The sequence below is a fragment of the Canis lupus genome, chromosome 1 (genome assembly GCF_011100685.1).
Source record: "Canis lupus familiaris isolate Mischka breed German Shepherd chromosome 1, alternate assembly UU_Cfam_GSD_1.0, whole genome shotgun sequence".
Lineage (NCBI taxonomy): Eukaryota > Metazoa > Chordata > Mammalia > Carnivora > Canidae > Canis > Canis lupus.
Window position 1 is genome coordinate 38233392 of NC_049222.1, and position 23818 is coordinate 38257209.

General features: G+C 37.5%; 1 protein-coding gene across 1 annotated transcript in view; it reads right to left on the reverse strand.

Moving 5' to 3' along the window:
• Positions 1–7466: 7466 nt before the first annotated feature.
• LOC102154803 (DDB1- and CUL4-associated factor 13-like) overlaps positions 7467–23818 on the reverse strand; it is a 212062-nt gene continuing 195710 nt past the window's right edge. Inside the window, exon 6 of the transcript XR_005353658.1 lies at positions 7467–7481. The gene's annotated coding sequence lies outside the window, so the exon portion shown is untranslated. The remainder of the gene's footprint in view (positions 7482–23818) is intronic.

The window sequence follows — 23818 nt, forward strand, 5'->3', positions numbered from 1 at the left end:
TAAATGAAATGATACACATCAGCTACTCTTATACTATCAGTGCCCCTTTTGACTTATTGTGGTCACCTCTGTTGTGGTTGTCCTTTTCCATTTCCTATTTGTGTATTTTCTTCCCCTTTGCTGAGTCATGAGCTCCTATTATTTCATTGTGTTCACGTAATATTTGACAGAATCTCTTTCTCTGTAGACTCTAGCCCCCACAGAATGAGAACCCATACTTCTGGTCAAGTTTATACTGGGAAGACATGAGTTTGCCTTCTTATACATGTTTACATACAACAGAGTATGAACAGGCATTTTTTTGGAATTATTTATTCGTGAGAGACACAGAGGGAGAGAGGCAGAGACACAGGCAGAGGGAGAAGCAGGCTCCATGCAGGGAGCCCAACGTGGGACTCGATCCTGGGACCCCAGGATCGGGCCCTGAGCTGAAGGCAGCGCTCAACCACTGAGCCACCCAGGGATCCCCTGAACAGGCATTTGCCTACGTGTGTACCGTAGGCCATTGATCCAGTGGTGCATCCACTAATTATAGGACTGTACGGGTAGACAGGCTATGAGACTGTGATTCCAGTCTATTTAAAGAAAGTAAAAAATGTCTTAGGATTGATTGAGTTTTTGTGCACAGGCAAAGTGTAAGCCTTGTGAGAGAACTACATCGCAGGGAATGGTGGGGGCAGCACACCTGGTCACAAGGCAGGATCGTCAGTAGAAAATGTGAGTCCTAGAATCTATTATCATAATTATCATTAACTGTCACAACTTTTGAGACTTTTGCCTGGTGCTGGGATCTGTAGTGAATGTGTTCTGTTGACTCTCCACAATACCCACTTACATGGGCCATCACACTGTTTATGTGGTGTACACATGATAATTTTGATGAACAACTTGGAAAGATAGGAAGAGAATTTTTACTCCAGGGAATATTGGTTTAGCATTTTAAAAAGTTTGAAGTACAGATAATTTGGAAAATGTAGTGGTAGGTATCTCCATGAGATGGCACTCCTTATCTTCCTTACTTTTTATTTATTTAAAGTTTTTAACATATTCATAGTTACAGAGTATGGATGTACATATATGCATATACATATACACATATATGTGTACTTATCTTTGGTTTTATAATTTACCTAGATTATTCATACTCGTAATAATTCAATCACATTTTTTACAAAATTGTCATTTATTTGGGCCCCTTGGGGCCCATGGCACAGGTAGTGTGTGGGGTACTGTGTTGGTGGGTGTAGGAAGGAAACCATTAGCTTTATCTTCTTCACTTCCACCCTATGCTCTTCTTAGGCCAGAGGACAATAAATACAAACCTGCCTGTGAGCCTAGGAATCTCTGCACAGTAGGTAAGGATGAAGCACAAAACCACAGAGACAGAATAAACAGGAATGTAATGAGATAAGCTATTTATAGAAAGAGTACTATCTAGATTGTTGGAGGACTGAGCAGGCTAGTAATTCGAAAAGCTAATAACTTTTTAGAAAAAACACTGGGGTTCACTTGCTCCTGTTAGCATCTGAGACCTGAAAATAACTCCCTTCTCCTTTGTTAGTAAAGTTGAATATGAATTAAAGTAGGATCTCCCTTACTTGAGGTTCTCTCACTATCCACTGCAGTCCTGTGCTCTGGTTAAAACGCTCCACGAGTGAGAGACCTCAGCATGGATTTTGAGGTCACAGACTCAATTGCAGTCAGCTGGAGAATCAACCAGGGCTCTGGATCATTATGCCATAATTTTGTTTTCATTACATTAGCACTAAAAGGGGAGAAAGATCAGGAATTTAGACTCTATTAAAAAGCATATCAGATAATCTATGGGGGGAGACACAAGCTTCTCAGCAACAACAGCATCAATGCCTATCAGCAGGCTGGATATTGCACTCAAATTGACCTTGTAGGCATTCAAACCAAGTAGGCACTTGGGAGGCAGAGATGGAGAAGGCATTTCTAAGCACTCTCTCATGTCATATGCCTTAAATAATGACAGCCAGTCCCTCCGGCCTTTTCAGGAACTTCTTCCTCATGCGGCCTCTTCCTCACTCAGAGAGCACTCTGCACTGCCTGCCTGCATTAGTTTTCCTTTGTGTAAATACCTAAAGTCATGGCTTATACTCCTATAGTATTTTGTTAATTTCAAAATTATTTGACATCTGAGAATCATCTTCATTCCTTTTAACCACAATACAATAGAGGTTGGTAGATCTGTTCATCCTAATGTCATAGGTAAGAATCTTGAATAGGGGAAGCGGCTTATCTGAGGTCACAAATGAGATAGAATCAAGGCCTGAAATGGACAGAAACTGGTCCCAAGTCTGGTAGCCCATTCTGCATACTGCCTGGTCATGTGAAAAGCCCAATCTCAATATATCATAGGAACTAAAGGCTCCATTTTCTTCTCTAGCAAAAGCAGGAGTAGTCTAAGTTAAGTTAATGCTGTCTTCCCAGAGGATATTTTACACGTGGTGATTTCCGTCCCTAAATATTATTTGCTATAACCTTCTTGAGGATAAAGTCATGACCTCAGAAAAAAGACACAGTATATTAAATTTCTTCTAGTCCTCAAACTGGATTCTCATTAAGGCCACTGCCTGATTCATTTTTAGTACTGCCCCAGGCACACCAAAAGAGCATATTTTCATGACTAGCAAGGGCATCATTCAAAAGACAACTTGAATGTGGCCATTTATGTTTTTTTTTTTTTTTTTTTTTTTTTTTTTTGTCTAAAGCTAGCATTTAGATAACCTGCAGGGAAATCTTAAAACACCCTGAAAATGAATGCCATTTCCTATCTGGTAGACATATATAAAACGCTGTATAATGTGTGTGTTTGTGTGTGTATGTGTGTGCGCACGCGTGTGTACATGCATGTGTGTGTGTGTTGGAGAAACAGGAGGTGTGTTCTTTGGAAAACAACTGGTCCAGAAACCAGCATTAATTCATAGGCCAACAAATCAGTGCTCTAATTTCCAGTCCTTTCCTACTAGATTTAAAGAGTCTGAGGATGCAGAAACAAACCAAGAAAAAAAAAAGCCAAAAGTCTGAGGAATAAAAACCATCAAAGAAACATTCAACTTTGCTCTTTTCCAGGATTTTGTCCAAAGCTACCCAGGACAGCCTGAGACATGTCAGACCCAAGCGTGGTTAAGTCCATTCTACCAAATAACTTTCTACTTGCTGCCCAGGGAACCAGTATGTCATGTGCATGTATGCAGAGAAATATGCATGCATCTCTCAGATTCTCATTCTCTGCATGCCCTCGGTGCATATGTATGTGTCAAATGTATGTTGAAGGTCATTTTTCTATTTGAGTTTTTGCTGCTTCTTATTTTTAAAAGGCCAATGGAAAAGGGTTTTAAAAAGCAGGTTGCATAAAAATTCTGTTTCACTGGGCAGCCCCGGTGGCTCCGCGGTTTAGCTCTGCCTTCAGCCCAGGGCGTGATCCTGGAGACCCAGGATCGAGTCCCATGTCGGGCTCCCTGTGTGGAGCCTGCTTCTTCCTCTGCCTGTGTCTCTGACTCTCTCTCTCTCTTTGTGTCTCTTATGAATAGATATATAAAATCTATTAAAAAAATCTGTTTCACCAAACTGGCTTCAGACTCCTTGTACGCGTACTTACAGGTGCATGCGCGTGCACACACACACACACACACACACACACACACACACAAACCTCTTTTAACCCCCTATGTGGTGATTTAAATAACGAATAGCTGCTTTTTCTTAGGTCCTTTGGAAGGACCTCTATTCTTCGGCATTAGAAACTCCTTGATTCCTCTGCCAAAATGCAGCAGATTCCTCATCAAAGCTGTGACCCTGTTGATTTTGCTCACTGCCAAATTTCACATTGTGATAAAAACAAAACAACAACAACAACAAAAAGCTTGATATTGGAGTGATTAAATTTCAGGGAGACTTGACAGAATGGAGTTCTTCAAAACCTAAACTCTGCCAATTTGAGGTCTCCAATTTATTCCAACAGCCATTTAAGCCTGAACGCCTCCATTTTAATCATATTAAGAGTAGATTACAAAGACACTGAACACCCAAAGAACTCCAGTTGCAAAATGAATTTGGCTCTTCCCCCTCCTCTTTATGTTTGGAATGATCAAATATCTGCTAGCAGAAGCCATTAGCCAGAGCCAGCCCTTTTGTAATTTCCCTTTGATTCCCTCTGTTTCCTTAGCCAGAGGTCAGCACCTTGGCACTTGCCCAGATAGTAGAGGGGAAATAAATGCACCTACTATCCAAGCAACAGCTAAGGTACTAAGTTCCCAGTGCCAGCATTTAGCTCACCTTGAGAGCTCACATTTTCTTTGCATATGACTGGTGCTACAGAGAATTAGTGATGAAACTAATCCACATCAATTCACAGCAACTTAGAGCCCTGGTCTGACTGTCATCATGCTCTAACCAGGGAGGCGACAGCAATGGTCCCCCCAAACTGTGTGCTCTTGGCCCCCTTCTGGATGGCACCAGTTGGTAGTTTATTAGGCCTTCAGTGGGGCCAGTGTAGAGATTTGTCCATGCCAAGCCCGAGCCTTTGCCAGCTTGCCCATTTCTCTGGTAGTGTACTCCCATAAAGCTGCAGGAAACCTGAATATTTAATGCAGATATTTTATTTGAAACCAAATGCCTCTGTTCTCCAGAGTCTACTTTCTGTCACCAGCCTACATCGTAGAAAACAGAATAAACATTTTTCTGCCCTGCACAAGCCAAGCTATTTTCATATTTTGTTTCCCCAAAGTCATTAAACTGCATGTGTACACAGATTCTAAAAACTCAAATATCCCCTTACTGTTTTTCACGATATTGCATAGTGGGAACAAACTGGGGCTTTCCCATCAGCCAGCCTGTGCATACCTCCCAGCTCTGCCCCTTACTCTGTGACTTCCAGTGAGTTATCCATACTTTCTGAGATTTGACTTTCTCAATTATTAAGATGGGGAAAAAACTATCTCCTTCACACAGTGCTACTGTGAGAAACAAGGGAGATAACACACAAAACGTACTTAACATTGAGTCTGGCCTATAGTAAATGCTTAATAATGCATTTAATATGGTAAGTGCATAAGTGTTTAACCAGTGGTATTGTTAATATAATCATTATTAATATTATCCACTTATAAATGGCTTGAATTGAAGATTTATCATGACTTGATAACGACACAGAAATAGAGATGAGGAGACTATGAGTTACAAGAATTTCTACACAGCAATATGCTTGGAAGAGGAGCTGGGGGATTATCTTGTGTTTCATTCACATAGAAGCACATTCATTTTCCTTAGATTGTGTGAGTATTTGGGGTGGTGAGGTGAATACCGGCGCTGATGGAGGCTTATTATCCTGTGGTATCTTCCATTATACCCTTTCTATTCTGCTTCTGGGTGTTCCATGCCAGACTTTTCCTGCAACTTTTCTCCCATGGCCTAGAATATTTAAGATTTTTGAAAATTATTTTACAAAGTATCTTATTCCTACTTAAAAAAAAAAAGCTTTGAAATATACTGTGAAATAGAGTTAAATATCTAAGCACAGGTTATTTTCTTCCTTTGTGTTGAATCAAGGAAGAATCTTCTAAAGTTGGGCTCTGTCGATAACCTTGGGAGATATCACTACAACCTTTCCGGACAGAGTCCCATATTGAAAGATGAACTGATTGAATCATATATGAGGTAATTGTCCTCAATTAGACAATAAAGGTGATGGAAAAACAAGATTTTTTTCTTAAAGTTTACCTTTCACTCAATCAACAGATACTTTGGAGTATAAACAAGAGGGCTTTGGAATTGTGAAAGGTGAAATGGAACCTTTCTGGTACCTCAAAGTAGTTGGAAAACCAAATTTCTGCTCAATAGAAATCAGTAATATTCTCTTATACATTGGCTTAAGACTTTGATCTAGTTCAATAAACAAAGCTAGAATGCATTATTTTTTTCCCCTGAAATGATTGGCCCTTCACATAGAGATTCAGTTTCAAAAGGAATGGCAAAATACAAGGAAGATTTAATGCCATCTCTCAGCTTCCTGAAAGAGAAGATTCCCTAGCCAAAGAGAAGAATAAAGTGTTAAAATTTCTCTCCTCCTTCAGGAAGATTCAGATGTTTACATTTGAGAAGGGAGAGTGAAATTTCAGGGGCATTCATAGGTCCTTGAAAAAGCAGAGTCCAATCTTATGTGGCTGGAGAATGGACAGCACTTCTGTCTGTGGAACTGAGTGGTGCTAAGGCTTTGAGTTTGTGCCACGTTGTCTTACGCAGTCCTGGAACGAGGACACTGGGTTCCCTTTCGTTTGGGTCCAGTGAGGTGTATCCTGACTGTATCATGTGTAACCAGTCAATCAGAGAACAATTAGCCCAACTATCTGGGGGTCATCAGACATCTGGGTCAGGTTGCTAAAAAAACACCAAAGTACTCAGCCACTGAGACTCCCTAAATATTACTCAATGGTCACCTTTAAAATGTCAGTAAGAGCTAATCACATGTATTTACAAATACAGTATTGACTAGAAAACTACTTCAGCCAGCTATATTTCTAAGATCTAGCGAGAGCAGTCTGTTGAACAAAAAACAAAAAGTCTTAAAATGCAGTGTTTTCTTGGAGGCCTTAGGTCCCAGAAACTGGAAACACTTCCAACAAATAAGGGGAAATAAAATTTCTTAAATGAATAGGATAAAAGACTACAAGCCCTGTTATCAAAGTTGGGATTCTGAGCACTAAATTCATTATTTTTTACAGCAATTTCTTTTTGAAGCCAAGGATATTTGGAAGATACTATTACAAAACAATCTGATGAAGCACAAGTAACTTCAGTCTATACATAAGAGGACATGCATTTTATTAACTTGTTACTGGTTGATGTTAACATACATAATTTAGTTCCCTCAGGACAATCTGCAATAAAAAATGTAGTGATACTAATAACAAATGTAGAGGAATGACCTTTCTTATTTACCATTTCTGACACCATTTCCGCCAAGGCGGCTTTCTCTTGGACATATAGGCTCTGAATTTTCAGTGTGTTAATCCTTACTAACGTTCTTCTAAATCCAATCCTGGACATAGATTACTTTTTTTAATTTTTATTTCCATTCTCTTTGCACCAACCCTCCAGGATATTTACTGATCTCTCTTTGTCCTGTCATTCTTTCTGTCTTACAGAGCCTGAGTCATTTATGTGCATTTAAAGCTATCTTTGGATGCAGCCCTGCTAAAGCACAAGGTAGTCTGATGATGAAGTACTTCACCCATTTGCACTTGTTTAGAAGAATACCCTCCACTTCTCCGCAGTGTACTTCTCAAGTAAAGCAAGTTGGATATTGGCTCCTACGTTGCCCTTTGTGTACAATTTCTTTTGACTCTTAATCATCCTGGCAGCAAGTGTGTTCAACATGAACTGGACCACACATGGTGTCTTTGCATATTCTGTGCATATTCTGTCTCCAAGGATTTGGAAAAATCTCAAAGTCAGTGCTAGAAAAAGAAACGTAGTAAAACAAGATTGGGGAAATAAAAAAGTCAGTTACTTAGGAAAATATGCCCAATTATAATATAATCTGCACAGTACGTACCATAAGTATTTTAGAAATAATGCAATGTTGTCTGTAGGGAGAGATGAATGTTGCAACTAAATAGTTTCTGAAGAGCAAACATAAATAAATGTACTGACTCTTAAGACCTTGGCATAGAGCGTACAATAATGAGTTGTTTTGACAAGTCCAAAAAATGTTTCTGTCTCTCCTCTTTCCTATGATTTGGCAACTTCTTTACCTCATATTGATTTGTTCCTCATTTCCCTTGCAACAAAATTTACCTTCTTGTAAACATATCATCTGATATTCTTTCCACAAAGACTATTTCTAGAGCCTCTACCTTCTTCCTAAATGATTTACTACTTTTTCGTTCCTTTTATTATTCCTCCCTCCACTGAAAAACCAAAACCAAACCCAAAAATTTAACCAGCACAGAATAGAATATTACATTTTTCCAAACTATCCAGACGATGAAGACAATGATGGGTGTAGAGTTCTGTGTGGATGGCTGTCTCAGCCTTACAAGATGGATAGTAATGGGTCTCCTTTCAACCTCAAGCCTCTGTCTCTAAAACAATCTCCAAGTCCATCCTTGTAACAGAATTGCTAATAACTGCTCTTCCTGCATCTCCATGTCACAGTGGGTTGACCTACTTCTTCCCCTCCCTGACTTTTCTCATGTGTTCCACTACTGCTGAGAGACAGGAGACAAGGTATACTTCCAAGGGGGAGATGCTCAATTCAGCCAACAGAATTATGAGAAACAAGGCCCCTGTCACTTCCTTTTTAACATTTAAATTCTGTCTAATGTTTCTGACTGGTGGTTCCATTTCTTTTCAAGTACTAAGTTATTTCTCAAAGACAAATTTTAGATTACATTGTTCTCATCGTCTTCACCAACGTAAGTATTCCTCAGATGTGCATGGTGCTGTTTGAATAAAACATTTGTTTCTTCAGGAAAAATGTATGTCTTCCCTGTGGATTGAAAAACAAGGTACCATATCCCCTTCTGCATTTCCTCTCCTCTGGGTAGAGGGAGGGGATCATATTCCCTATTGGTAAACTGTGATTTTTGAGAAGTTAAAACTGAATTGAACAACTTTTTCTGGATTATTCTCAGGGCTTACCCTATATTAAATGAGCTGGATTTTGAGTTTTAGAAGGTCAGCTCAGCACATTACTTTTATTTTCATGTCTTTAAAACTTGTAAATGAGTCTGCCACAAGGGCAGCCCAGGTGGCTCAGTGGTTTAGCACCACCTTCAGCCCAGGGCGGGATCCTGGAGACCCAGGATCAAATCCCACGTCAGGCTCTGCATGGAGCCTGTCTCTCTCTCTCTCTCTCTCTCTCTCTCTCTCTCATTCTGTTGCTCATGAATAAATAAATAAAATCATTTAAAAAAATCTTGTAAATGTGCCCCTCTCCAAATCTTATATTTCATCAATAAGAAAAACAAGGCCGAGAATGGTTAAATGACTTACTCAAGGCTATACAGCTACCTTGTGGAAGAAAGTGGATGGTATCCCTGATTTTCTGATGTTTTCATTTACCACTACATAAATGAAATAATTTTGCAATAGTTCCACAGATATGTATGTGAAGACCATGCACACTCACTGAATAGGTTTCAATGGATCTTCATGTTGAACATTCCTTCATGTTTGAATCAGTATGGTGCTTCCATCAGAGCAGAGTTAGCCACCAGTACCACTAGTCCTCTAGCTAGAAAAGAGACCTAACGTTTTGTCAGCACTATACATTTATAAAGGGCTTTGACACACATGCTGGCATTCTTTCCTCATTCTAGCCCTAAGAGGTTGATATAATTAATAGTTTTACATTTTAGATGAGGACACCAAACATTCTCAAGTAAAATCCTCTCTGTTGCTCAAGTGATGTGACTTGAGAGACCATGCTCAAGAGAGACCTTGCTCAACATCAGAATCCATTTAGAGCCCATTCAAAACTAGTGGATGTGTCCATACTTCCTTAGCTAGAGAGCCCTGAGAGAAGAGCTTTAATGGATAAGACACAGCACGAGCATGATTTGACTTCACAGTTTTGACTAATCCAGCACACCTGGCCAAGTATACATGTGTGCTTATCTGTAAGTTTTGAGGAAATGGTGTATTAATGATTGGTCCTCAAGTCTCTAACATTTATGATGATGAATCTTACTTTGTGTTTTTTTTTATTTTAAATTAGATTTGAGAGAAAGCAATTATAGCTCCTGTTAAGTTATTTCTGACAAAAACATTTTGTAAACAAACAAGGAACTAAATAAATATTTTTGCTTGGACTTCTACTCTATGAATCATTTAAGAAATGTACACAAATCATGGCAATGTGTGTTTTTCCCCCCTCTGGATGACTTTTATTTCAACTTTTCCATATTTAAGAACATTTTCAATTATTTATAATCACACTTTATAAAGTCGCTTTGCTGCTAGAGCCAAGATAAAGTCATATGTGAGTTAGCTTCATATTTTATTTGTCTTCACCTGTAAAAGATCTGGTTTCCCAAGAGTGTCATACTATCATGAGGGGATATTCTAATAATTCTATTGAGGTATATAAAATATTCATATTTTTTCTAAAATGAAAAAGAAATGTCACGAAAACAGTTTTAAAATATAAAATTTGATAGTGGTGCACATTGGTGTTTAGTGTTCATCCTGAGAGGAGCCCCTACATATAGCCACCTGATATGAATGTAAATAAAACCCTCACTTCTTTCAGGAACACCAATGCAGAAAGAAGTATAAATCAATAGTATATCATTAATAGGAACATTTTGACTTTGTATAGACCATCAAAATAATCCCATCAACATGGAGTTGTCAGTATTAGGGAATCAAGATGGAGACAAAGAAAGATGACGCCACACAAGATCAGACACAGAGGATGTCCTGGGCAGGATTGGCAAGAAAGTGGGGTGTGGCCTAAGCATTGCCTATCTCCCTCCCTGCTGCTCCTCTTAGGAACACTCAGGAGTCCTGAGAACACATACCTCCTGTGCCTGCCTCCAAAACACCATCCCATTTCATGCTCCAGACTTCCCCACTACTTTAGGTGCTACTCCCAGAGGCAACTGTGCTCAAATTTGTAACTCCTTAGAAAACAGTCTGATGAAATGAAGCTCTTTAATGCAGGCAACTGATCATATGCCCCTGATCACTGACCGTCCATGAGATAAAAGCCTTGGCCCAAAGTGCTGACAGATGGTAGAGAGTTTTTGACCAATAGCCTTGTTAATTGTGCTAGAATAAGAAAGCACTGGGGGAGGGGGGGAAAGGAGATCTGGATTCAAGGAATGGTTTACTGTCAAGTAACTCCTCTGGCCTTGGATAAGCCACCTGACTTGCCTATGCCTTAGTCTCCCCATGTAATAAATGAAGATTTAGGGGCACTTGGGTGGTTCAGTGATGAGTGTCTACGTTCAGCTCAGGTCATGAACCTGGTGTCCTGGGATCGAGTCCTGCATCAGGCTCCCCACAGGGAGCCTGCCTCTCCTTTTGCCTATGTCTTTGCCTCTCTCTCTGTGTCTCTCATGAATACATACATTTTTAAAAACTAAAAACTAAATAAATGAAGATTTAAAGGGTGTTTTGTGAGGGAACAAAACAGGCAGCCAATTATTTTTATTACTGTTAGCATTATAGGAGTTTTCAAATCATTTTGCATCTCCTGTTCATTTGCTGTGCAAGACATAAATCAGCCATACTACTACTAGTTTTTCAAATACCAACCATATAGAATTCACAAAGAAAATCAGAGTAAATTAATTTTCCCTTCTTTTACATGAATTTTTGTTTCTTTCAGATATAAAGATTCACACATAACTAATGCCAGATGTACTTTTTGCCCTTACAGTTGGTCAATATTTGGTAAAAGTGTCGGGAAAATACAGGTATGCAGAAATGAGGAGCTTCTGAGCCCTGGTTCTCCCCAGCCCCTTGGGTAGTTCATCAGAGGTAGATGTGGTGTACCTGGACCACAGAGCTTGCCCAGGCAGTGGAGACTTTTCCTGTGCACTCTGCTGGCTTGTAGGCCTGTTTCTTCCCTAGCAGTGCAGTTCAAAACTGCTGATTCATGCTCATGATACAAGCTTAATGACCATGAATGCACTCTGATTTTTTTCTTCAGGCACATTTTCTTAGTAACTAGGCTCATGATATGCTAATACAAATTGGCAGACTTGAACTGAAACTACAAAAATACAATCAGCCACTTGGAAGGAACAAAGGACAAAAGACTCCAAGGCTGCCCTTTCACCTTGGGTTTTCATTTTGGTGGTGAAGGCACACAGTAAGTGCTCAACAAAGAGAGGTGGTGTTCAGGGGAGACCCATGGTTACCATTAGGATTTTAAATCACTCTGAGTAGTAATTCTTTTCATTTAAAATAAATTTCCTTCGAGCCCTTTTAGTAATCTGGCATTAAGAGGCTCTGCTGGTTTCTCTCTTTGTGTCAAATAGCTCTGGCTCAGCAGCAGCTACTGAAACCAGGGAGGCAGAAAAGTCAAATTTTGCCTTTTCTCAAAATCCATCTTGGCCACAACCTGGCTGCATCTTGCTTCTGAGTCATATAGGAAAGGTTCATGGGAGGTCACCCTAGTTCCAGGGACTAATTTGGAGTTTTAATGTATTGCCATTAAAATAATGCTTAATCTCTTCTTGTCAGCTGGCTGGATGATACAATGATATTACCCTGTGTTGCTACACAAGTGATTAGAGTACAAGAGCACAGCAAGTCCTCCTTCGACAGCAGACAGCAGCCTCCCAGGAAAGCTCAGAAGATTCTGCAGAAGAACCAGCCTTCTGCAACAGACAGATATTCCCAGAAAGACAATTCTGAGACTGGTTCATTAGTGCCTGTGTTTTCATTGCACTGCTGAGTGGAATGCCAGGGCCCTTGGCTTCTGTTTTATTGAGGGTCTCCTCTACCTACCTGAGTATCACATATTTTCTGACCACAGACTTGGAATTACTGTAAAGTGAGTGATCTGATATGAACCAATCAAAGTTCTCCAGGCAAATTCAGCTCAGATTTGAAGTTGTTTCTATTCTGAAATGAGCTTTTTCTTTATTACTTGGAAACATGTCTATTAGGTGGGACTGGGTGAGTCTGTTCTAAGATGCTAAAATTAAAAAATAAATAAATCACCTTGGGTAATTTCATGCCAGAAGCTACAATCTCCTGTTGATAAAAAAGGAAGATGTTTGGTTTCAATTGTAAAGGTCACAGTTGCTCTGCTAAGCTGATTTTAAAAGTGATGTGGTGATAAGCATAGAAAAGGGTAAAGAAATTCCTTACAAAGCAGAATGAAGTTGAGGATTTTTTTTTTTTTCATCACAGGGGAATAAGATTCAAATCAAAGTCCTGAGAAAGAGGTCATTTTGAGATACAGAGAATTAAAGATTGGCTCTAATTTGTTTAGGTTTTTATAAACTGCTTATAACTGTTTGCTCTGTTAATCAGTTCAGCATTTACAACAATCCTGACATAGTTATTACCACTTTATAATAAAAGTACTAAAAATGAGAATTTTATTTTCTCTTCTGCACTCTAAAATGCTTAGTCTTAATATCATCTCAAAAACCAAAATCCTATTTTATCTTTTGAAGTGATCCAGAGCCAACAATCTACTCAGAGACCATTACTATAAACATGGCTGTCAGATTAACCCTGGAGGAAGCAGTCACCATAATCTCTTTAGGTCCCTGGGGGTGTCACCAAGTAGTACTTCGGGCAATATCTGAAGGCTGATCACCATGAAACTGGAGTGCTCCAAACATCACTCCCACCAGGGGCATCCGAGCCACGGAGTCCAAGACAGAACAACCCTTGCATTTAGACTCTAGTGAAAGTGTCCAGGCAGGAAGATTTCAGGAGGAAGTTATATTAAAATTACTATCCTTATTATTTGGGTGAGGAAATGAGGCACAGAGCATTCATGATTCCTCTACCTCCCAGCAACAAAGGGATGAATTGGAATCAATTTTTTCTGCCCCTGTGCCTTAAATTGGGCATCCATCAGACCATGCCACCTCCTTTTGTGAAAGGAAAAGAAGAAATAGAAAATTGGATAAACAAGCACAAAAGCTGAATTCCAAGGTTAAAGATAAATCCCAGTTGACACAATAGGGGCAATTTTCCAATGATCTGTTGTTGGAAGATGGCGGACTAGACACGGGTTCCAGGGAAGAACCAGAAACAAGTTCCCTTTGAAAAGTGTTATTTGAGCCAGAGCAAGGATATTGAACAAAATTCTGAGAAGGTGATCCTGACATATATTTCCTCCTAATAGCTGGCTGGGTTAGCAAAGGAATTAAATTCTCTCTCCACACCTCCAGCTATCCCCCAACTAAGGAAGGGCTAATTCAATTCTTTAAGAACATGTATCCGTATTCCAAATGGCTGAACAAGCAACACATTATTAACATGGAAATGGTCAAAACAGCATGTCTTTCCTAAGGACTAATGAAAGGAAAATATGTTGGACTAAGAGTCTGTTTTCAGACAGAATATGAGAAGAGAAGGAATAATAAAGGCAAAGATTAGGAAAAGAGAAAAGATGGTAAGAAGATGGACAGGCCAAGACCTAGTCTTGGCTTGGGGGCATTGACTTCTTTTCTGATCTCACCCTCATTAATGGCCACCTTGTCACCCTCTGTGCCCAGTGAATGTATTGTTACCTGGAAGGCTCTTATTTCCATAGAGTATTGGAGCTGTGGTCCAGCTGTGTTCAAGAGCCCGAGCCCAGCCCAGGTTTTAAAAGGAAAATAAACTGCAGGGATGTAACAATTGAAAGGGAAAACTCTTAAATAAGAATTTCTCAAATTTTACTGGGAACAACTGACTGAAAGGAGCAGAAGAATAAGTACTTCAATTGAACATTTATTGAGCAAGTACTATATGTCAGTTATTATACTACAAACTCTCCCTATTTGCTCTTTAATGTTCTTAAGAAACATAGATGTGGAACTATCCTTGTTTTACTAGAATCAAGGAGGTTTAGTTACTCCATGAAGATCATACAATTATAATTGAAAGGACTGGTATTCATTTCCTGGTGGATTTTTATTTCTAACTAATAAAGATACAAGTGGAATTTATGCACATATAGTAAATGCATGTAAATGTTTCAAAAGGCATGATGATTAACTAGTATCTTTATTATAAAACTATAAAAGATTATCACGGGCCAAAACTTGATGAGGACAAAATTTCCCATTAGTACATCTGTAATTTTGAGTACAGGGAAATCTAAACAAGTAAACAAGAGAGGAGGCAGGGGAAGAGGAACCCATCAGAATCACTTGTGCAACCTATTCAAGCACATCTTCCATTCCTATATTCCCTCCGCAGCCCACTTCACTTCTGTTGGTCAGTGTTTTTGGTAGAATATGTCTCATTTCTTAGAAGCACCTAGTCATTAAGAAAAGAAACAAAAAAAATGTTCTGACATCACTTTATAAATTTCCACACAAGTGAATATATCTATGCCTCTTCATCATCCTATACATATAGGATATGTCCTTCTCTTTGACTAGGATATATTCCTCAAATAAAGAAATTTCTGGATGATTTGTTCTCAAGTTATTTAGATTCTCATGTGTTTTGGTAATTCATTTATATCACACACAATTTTACAGGTAACAAATATTCTCACAATAATACAAATAATTTATGTCTTTCATTTGCTTCACTAACATACTCTGCACATAAATGTACAACTTCATCAAGATACTGAGTTCTGATCAGATTAAAAATAAAGTAAGTTACTTCATTAGAAAATAGCAAATCTCCTACAAGTGGTATAGGAAGTGATTTCACTGAATCTCTCTACTTTGTCATATATTCATTAACTTATTAAATATCAATTTATTATTGAGTGCCTATAATATTCCAGGTAGCTGGATTTTACCAGCTCAAGTAGAACTTACACCCTTTGTTGAGAAACTCATTTGCTTATTTTGGAGAAATCTCTTTCAGACTATGGATGTACTGAATGATATTAAAGATATTCAGAAACATCAGACTGTTGTTTTGCTCTTGAATGACTATATTTATTGGAGATAAAGCCTTCATGTTTCTCAGGTGACACTTTCCAGATGTCAGCATTTAGTAATAATTACTAGTAATAATTTAAGTCACTTATCTTGTTATGTAGGCTAAAATTTGGGCTTTGAAGAACATTGGGTTAGTTAAATTATAATAAAAACATAGACCAAACATACTGAAATGGGCCCTATGGACTCTAAATACCTTAGTGGTGCTGGTTTAGGGAATTCATAGTAAAGCTCTGATCTGTAGGTGAATCTATACCAGTAACCTGCATTATACTACACATGACACCAGAAGAATGAGAAGGCACCTGGGACTGGGAATCTAGATTTTATTTACTTATTCATGAGAAACAGAGAGGCAGAGACACAGGCAGAGGGAGAAGCAGGCTCCATGTAGGGAGCCTGACGTGGGACTAGATCCCAAGTCTCCAAGATCATGCCCTGGGCTGAAGGCAGCACTAAACCACTGAGCCATCTGGGCTTCCCTGGGACTGGGAATCTTAAGGCCTGCATCCAAATTTCAGTTTGCAAGTTTGGGAATCACAGATAAATTACTTAATCTCCGAGTTCCCGTCACTTCATCTGTAAAGAAAATAATGACTTTGCCCCTATCACTGGGATATTATAAAGATCAAATGATCTAAGATTCGTGAAATGTTTCAGAAACTATAAGATGATATAATATAAAATATTAGTTGTAAGAAAATTTTCAGAAACTGTAAATGATACATTAAAGTGTTAGTTTTGCTATTGCCCTCAAAATTTTATTTTGAATTTTATAATCATATTTAAGCTTATTCATTACAATATACTTGCTTATTGTAAACAATCTACAAGATTCAGAAGAGGCAATGTTGTAGAAAGACAAGAACTCAAGGCTGGAATCAGCTGAACTCGAATCCCAGTATACAAGATCCATTTGGGCATCTTGCTTCTCTGAACCTGTTACTTCATCTATAAAGCATACATAAATATACTTTAATGTATGCAAAGCATGTAGTACAGTTGCTCAGTAAGTAGGCCCAATCAATGAGAATTACTTCTATTATTACAAAGTTTAATGGTCTTTGTTCTCTCCACTAACCATCCTTACAAATGTCCATCTGGCTCAAGAATTGTATCATATTCTGCTAGTTTTTTAGTATCCTCCTTTTTTCCCTTTCTCAATCCCTTCCAAAAGCAAAGGATTCACAACTACCATAATTATGCAAATGTATCAGATACGCATTAGTTTTACAGTTATGCTAGAGGTTATATCCTACTAAGATACCTAAACAGTGAGTCTGGTTTGAAAGGTAAAGTAAGACGAGGGTCATGCACAATTGAAGACATGTTCTTATCAAGGTGATTCTTTCTGAGGTTATAGCCTCACTTTTGTACTTTTGTATTTTATATTTTCTTTTTCTTGAACTGAATGTTTTGAAAATACTATCCCACCTGAAAGAATCTGGTAATTGGTAAAATGAAGGTTTGTCTGAGAAAGAAAACACTGCTGCAAAAAAATCTGATTTAGTATCATGACTTTTATTCATTTTTAATACAGAATTTCATGGCTCATCAAGGAGTAAGCCAGTCTATCACAAGAAGTTGTCTTTTTCTTCATTTTAGAAATGTCCCTGCTGTTATTGTGTGTGTGCTTTTGAAATATCAACACTGTTTATAAGGAAGGGAGCTGGGAGTCTGTTCTCTTTCCCCTCCCTCTTTCCAAGTTCCCTGTATGTGCCCTTAAAGTCCCTCTCACAATTTCTTCCTGCAGCCCATATTATTGAGTGTCATAGCTTAGCAACAATCATCATATCACATTAAATTTATAGTTCAGCTAATGTGATGGAATGGTCTCCATTCCAGAATCTCCTAATTTTCTTTCTTCCACACAACTACAGACTGGAACCAAAATGCTCAGTCAAATATCTTTCTTATGTAACTAACAGGAGGTAAGTGTTCTCCTGTTTCTCTTCCTCTCTCACTCTTATTCTCTATCCCCTTCTGAATTTACATAACTGGCTTTCATTATAACTTAACAATGTTCTGAGAGCACATCAGTGATTCTCCAGATGGCTCAAACTGATCCATGGGAGTACCTTTCTTTTCAAATTTGATCTTAGAATAGCCAATATGTTTCTAGCAAGAACTGACTAAGCAGGTGACTTGTCTATTTCCAGTTAGTTTCCATTTACCTACTTTCTGATAATGAATATTAATATTCCTTGATATTATCGGTCCTTTAGGTATCTCTCTAAATTTTATCCTTTAGGATTTTTTTTAAAAAAATACTTAATCTGTGGACCAGTTGAAGAAAAAACTTTAATTTGAAAAAAAAATTCATTATTTAAATCTGCTTTTCTTCCAGCATATGTTACAACTTCTAAAAGAAAGGTCTTAAACTTCAAGCGAAGGACAGCCAGATGTTTATTCTTAAAGAATTTATGAGAAAGTGAAAAGTATAGCTATAAATAAATAAAGAGAAAAGAAATATGGGGAAGAGAAAGGTATAATGTTTTATATGTTCTTCTATTTCCTCTCATCAAATTCTCTGCCAAAGTGCTTAATATAAGGTTATAACCAATTTGGTTACTGTAACCAAGTACTGGTACCACCAGCACAGATTCTGCATTTCTTTTATCCCCAAATAATGGAAAATAGGGGCTCCAGAATGATCCTAAGAGCTGTAAATAAATCAGCAATGGCAAAATATTCTTTAGAAATAGTAGTGTGTGTGTGTGTGTGTGTGTGTGTGTGTGATTTCATTGCCTTCTCTGGTCTAATGTCAACTAAATATGACAGAGTAATATTTCTGTAGTGAGTAGGTAAAAATATTCTTTCTCAGTTTATTTGAATTGTCAAAATGTTTTTATTGAGCCAAATAGAAACTAAGGAAGTAGAACTACTATTAAAATTCTAACAGAATGTAAAATGTGAAGATGTTTATGTCCATCTATAAGTTCATATATGAGCAAACCTAAAAGCTTTAGTTTTCAGTGTCTTCTGGAGGTTCATGGTAATTCTACTCTATCATTTATTCAATTATTTGCTCACTTGACAGACCTACTATTTGAATATATAAAAGGGGAGGGAATAGGGTAAGAGGAAGAAATCTAAAGGAATTTTGAGGAAATTTCAGGCAGAGAGTAGCATATGAACAGGGAGCTGAAGAAACTTGTCATTTATGGTAATTAGCTTAATTTCTGAACAGCATAGGAAGAAGGTGACAATGGACATAAGTGAGAGAGAGAATGTAGATGGTTTTCTATGACATACTCTGGAACTTGGATTTTGTCCCTTTTTCATAGGTAAGGGGGAAAATAGATACATTTTGAGCAGGTGAGTTGGATATATTATTGAATTTCTGTGGATATTCACAGTGACAGCAGTGTGAAGGGTGTCTTGAGAGCACCTGAATCTACAGACAAATACATATTAGGAGACCACTGCCATAGTTGAGGTGAGAGATGAGAAAAGCCTTAATCAATAGTAGAGGAGTGGGGATTTACAAAGACACAATTTATAGGTCTCAGTGATGGTTACACATCAGAGATGAAAGAAAGACACAAATCTAGGCTTTTTGGCTTCAACAGCTGGGCAAACTTCTAAAATGAGAAATGCGAAAGGAAAGGTAGGTTGGTGGAAGATGATGAGGTCAGTTTGGGACATACTGTGAAGTATGAGACATAGTTCAACAGTACACATTGAAGCACATACATCTCAAGCTCAGGAGGGAGAGGACTGAGATTTATAAAAAGATTTATTTTTCAGATTTGGGGATCAACAGCATAGATGACTGTTGAAACCCAGAGAGTAACAAGCTTGCCCAGAGAGAACCTAGTTGGAGGAGAAAGTCCTAATAACAGAGCCCTGGAGAACACAAACACTTAAGCTATCATTAGAAGAAAAGAAATTAGAAAAGAAGCATTTTTTAAATAGGAAGGAAGACTATCAGGAGAGAGTTATGATTCAAGAGGGAAAGGAAAAAAAATAGCTTCAAAATTAGATAAGATGAGGACTGAATGATAATATTGTCTTCACCCATAATTATGTCACTGATAAACTATGCCAGAGCAGATTAGTATAGTACATTGCAGAGGCTATGACCAGTAAAATTTAATATGCACCAATTTTATCAATGGATCAAGTCATAAATTCTAAAAATTACACAGAAATAACATTCAAAAGAATAAGATCATTTAAAAATGAAAGTGTTTGCATATGCTATATATAAAAATTGGCTTAGAAATTATATTTTCTAAAAGAAAATTCCTTCAAATTAGGAAAATTCTGATTAAAATAATTGTATTTTGAGAATATGAAGCCACACTTTTGGCCAACAGATACTAGACTAGCTGTACACAGCTAGAATGATAAACAAATTATATAGAAATATATAAAATAATATTTACAGATGTTGTACAATAGTCAGCACAAGGCAGTATCTCTAAGAGAATGGAAACAAGAAAAATCTTGTTTTCATGACCCATGTTTTCTGGCAGAAGCAGAGAGGCAAGAGGAGGAATCCATGTAAAGCACAGAGATCTCATTAATCAGATTTTGGAGAGGTGGGGTATTTTGAATAGTGGGATGGAACAATGGAGAGAAGGGATTATACTCAGCAAGAGTTCCAAAAACCTGCACAGGCCAATTCTTGAGACTTGGTGAAATAAAAGGTTGTCCATGTTAGGAACACTTCACAAGGTTGAGATAACCGCCAAGGAATTATGAACTCAGCTACCATCTGGAGCTTGCACATAACTGGGCCAAATTCTGGTTCCAATCAATCAGGGTAAGAGACCTTGATGCACACCACAAATAGCCAACAGAAATCATAGAAAGGCCATGTGTTAGCATAAGGTCTAACTTAGCTGGACAATAAAACATGTTCTAGATCAGCCTTAAGCAAGCCTAAAAACAAATGTTGAAAAGATCAAGCTGATTCCCACATAAGTAGATTTCTAAACAAAACAACTTCATACTTCTCTAAAGGAAGATAATAAAATCCAGAATTTCAACAATTAAGCACTCGGCATCCAGTTACAAAGCAATTACTAGACATGCAAAGAAACAGGGAAATAAGACCCATAACTGTAAGAAAAATCAATCAATAGAAGTATGCCCAGGAATCATTGAGGTGATGGAATCAGTAGGCAAGGTTTTTAACAGCTATTATAAATATATTCAAGGATTTAAAAGAAATAATGAACAAAATAAGAAGAGAATTTGAACCTATTAAAAAACAAAAACAAATGGGGCAGTCCAGGCGGCTCAGCGGATTAGTGCCGCCTTCAGCCCAGGGCGTGATCCTGGAGACCAGGATCGAGTCCCGTGTCAAGCTTCCGACATGGAGCCTGCTTCTCCCTCTTCCTGTGTCTCTGCCTCTCTCTCTGTTTCTTGAATAAATAAATAAAACCTTAAAAAAAATAAAAAGAAAAAATTAAAAAAACATGGAATTTCTAGCGTTGAAAAAATGCATATATAAAATAAAAAATTCGCTGGTTGAGCTTAAAAACAGATTAGATGCTATAGAAGAAATGATCAGTGAACTTAAAAGCAGAAAAATAAATAGATTCCAAATAGAAACACTGAGAAAACAGATTTGTACCAATATACAAGACACCTTAGATGAAATGGACAGATTTCTTGAAAAACATACATTGCTGAAGCTGACTTAAGAAAATGGAAAATCCAAATAGCCCTATACCTATTAAAGAAATTGCATCCTTAATTTAAAATCTCAGAGAAGGGCAGCTCCGGTGGCTCAGAGGTTTAGCGCCACCTTCAGCCCGGGGCCTGATACTGGAGACCCAGGATGAGTCTCACGTTGGCCTCCCTGCGTGGAGCCTGCTTCTCCCTCTGCCTGTGTCTCTGCCTCTCTCTCTCTCTCTCTCTCTCTGTGTGTGTGTCCCATGAATAAATAAATTAAATCTTAAAAAAATAAAAACAAAATAAAATAAAATCTCAGAGAAATAAAAACAAAAAGAAAAATCCAGATCTGGATAGCTCCACAAAATTTTATCAAATGTTTGATAAACAATCCCTATTTCCTTAAGAAAATAAATGTAGGGAACACTTCTCAGAATTACATTACAAGTTAGTGAGAATCACTTCAACAAGGACTTACACAAGTTCTTAGGAAAGATCTCTTCTGAATGTTATGGTCAAGAATAGAGCTAATCTAAGTATAAGTTTAACTTAATGTAATATAACTAATATAAGTTAAATATATATATATATATATATATATATATAAAATTTATTTATTTATGAGAGACAGAGAGAGGCACACAGGAAGAGGGAGAAGCAGGCTCCATGCAGGGAGCCCAACTGTGGGACTTGATCCCGGGTTCCCAGGATCACACCCTGAGCGGAAATCGGCGCTAAACCGCTGAGCCACCCGGACTGTCCAAGTTAAACTTATATTTAGAGGGTTTTGACAGAATGGAAATTAATTCTAATTTGAGGGAATGACAAAATAACATGAAGCGAGAAAGCATATGTGCATGGAATAGTAAATACAATTAGACAATATCACAGATTATGCAAAGATGCAATCACCATGGGATACCTTCAGTTTCAAGAGAGGGAGTTTGAATTTTATTTTATAAGTGGCTATAAAGTCAATGAAAGTTTTTGAGCATGGGAGTGGCACATCGAATAGAGATTTTGCAACCTTGATTTCATAAAAGCTATTTGGACTGAAGGAAAGAAGTTTAATGACAGAGAAAAGAGGAAAAATCCCTTAAATGGCTTGGTATGTTTCTTTGGGAATGGAAAGAAAGACACAGTGCCCAGAGGAGGCCTCGGGGTAGATTCAAAGAAGAACAGCTACAAACCTCATCACATTTTCTAAGTATTAAGTAAAAATATATACGAGCTAGTCTAGATTCTAATTCCCAGGCTCAGAAAGAACCTTGTATGGTATGGAATCTGACTACTAAGACCTCACTGTATGAGAAAATAAATATTATTTCAATTTATAATAAATTTATAATACATTTATAATACATTTATAATAAATAAATATTATTTCAATTTATGCCATGTTCTTGGCCGGAAAAGACACTTTTAAATTTAGTCCTATATATTTACATATGAAAATTTAGGTAAGATCTATGATGTTCTCTCCCACACGAAAGAACACGAAGCTATGTTCAAATAAATTCATAATGAGAAGCAATTGTACATGGTACATTTACTGGATTTTCAATTGATTTAGGAGGGTGGATTTATCTACTGAATTTGAAAATGATCGATGCTGATTAAATCAATTATATTTGATATCATCCATAGTTTTATTTTTTTTTGCTCTCAACATGAAATTTGATGAATACCTTTTTCCTTCAATAACCAAGGCTCATGTACAGATATCTCTGAGGTAGCATCTAATTCTCCGTGAATGTTATCTGGGGACTAAGGCAGACAAGAATTTGATATGTTGTGACTTTGCAGCAGTAAACAAATCACAGTTAAGAAAGCAGTAATTAAGTTTGTGAATTTGCTAACACCACAATTGATATAAAAGAATTTTCATGATAACCAGACTAAAGAAAGACTTGTGTTTTTGTAGTAGTCTTCTTAAAAAAAAAATCAAAGCAAACAAAAAAATTGTTAAGAAATGAATAGTTAAGGGGTGTAGGATTTCTATAAATAATTTGAGTTTGTTCATTTTGCTGAATATAGAAAATTTTCACTTGCCCATTCATTCATTTATTCAACAAGCAAATACTGAGCACTGCTATCTCTGGGACACTGCAGTAGTTTGAAGTAAGTGAGTTCCAGAGCCAACCACAATGAGAAGAAAAACATGTACTCATGTGACTACAGAAAATTATTGCAGGTAATACTGTAAGCAAAAGCTTCCCTTAAACATTTCCCTATGCTTGAAAACAATTCTTTTTAAACATCATGGAAACAAAAAAATGCATAACAACTTAAAAGTTTCTGTTTTACTATTCACATCAAGTCTCATAAATTTTAAATATTTTCCTTACCTGGTGCAAGTTTCCTCTCCTTAAGAATTCATACTGCACAAATCTAGTGAACATTTACTGTTTGGCAAACACTGATAAGAGCTGCCCTCTTTCTGGAAAAATTCACAGGTTAATGGGAGGATGCCTCCTGTTTGTAGGGCACTTTACAATTTACCGAGGGAATTTATTTTTTAACCGATTTGGTCTCCACAACAGCCTCTGAGTTTGGAAGGCAGTCAGTTCTGTCTT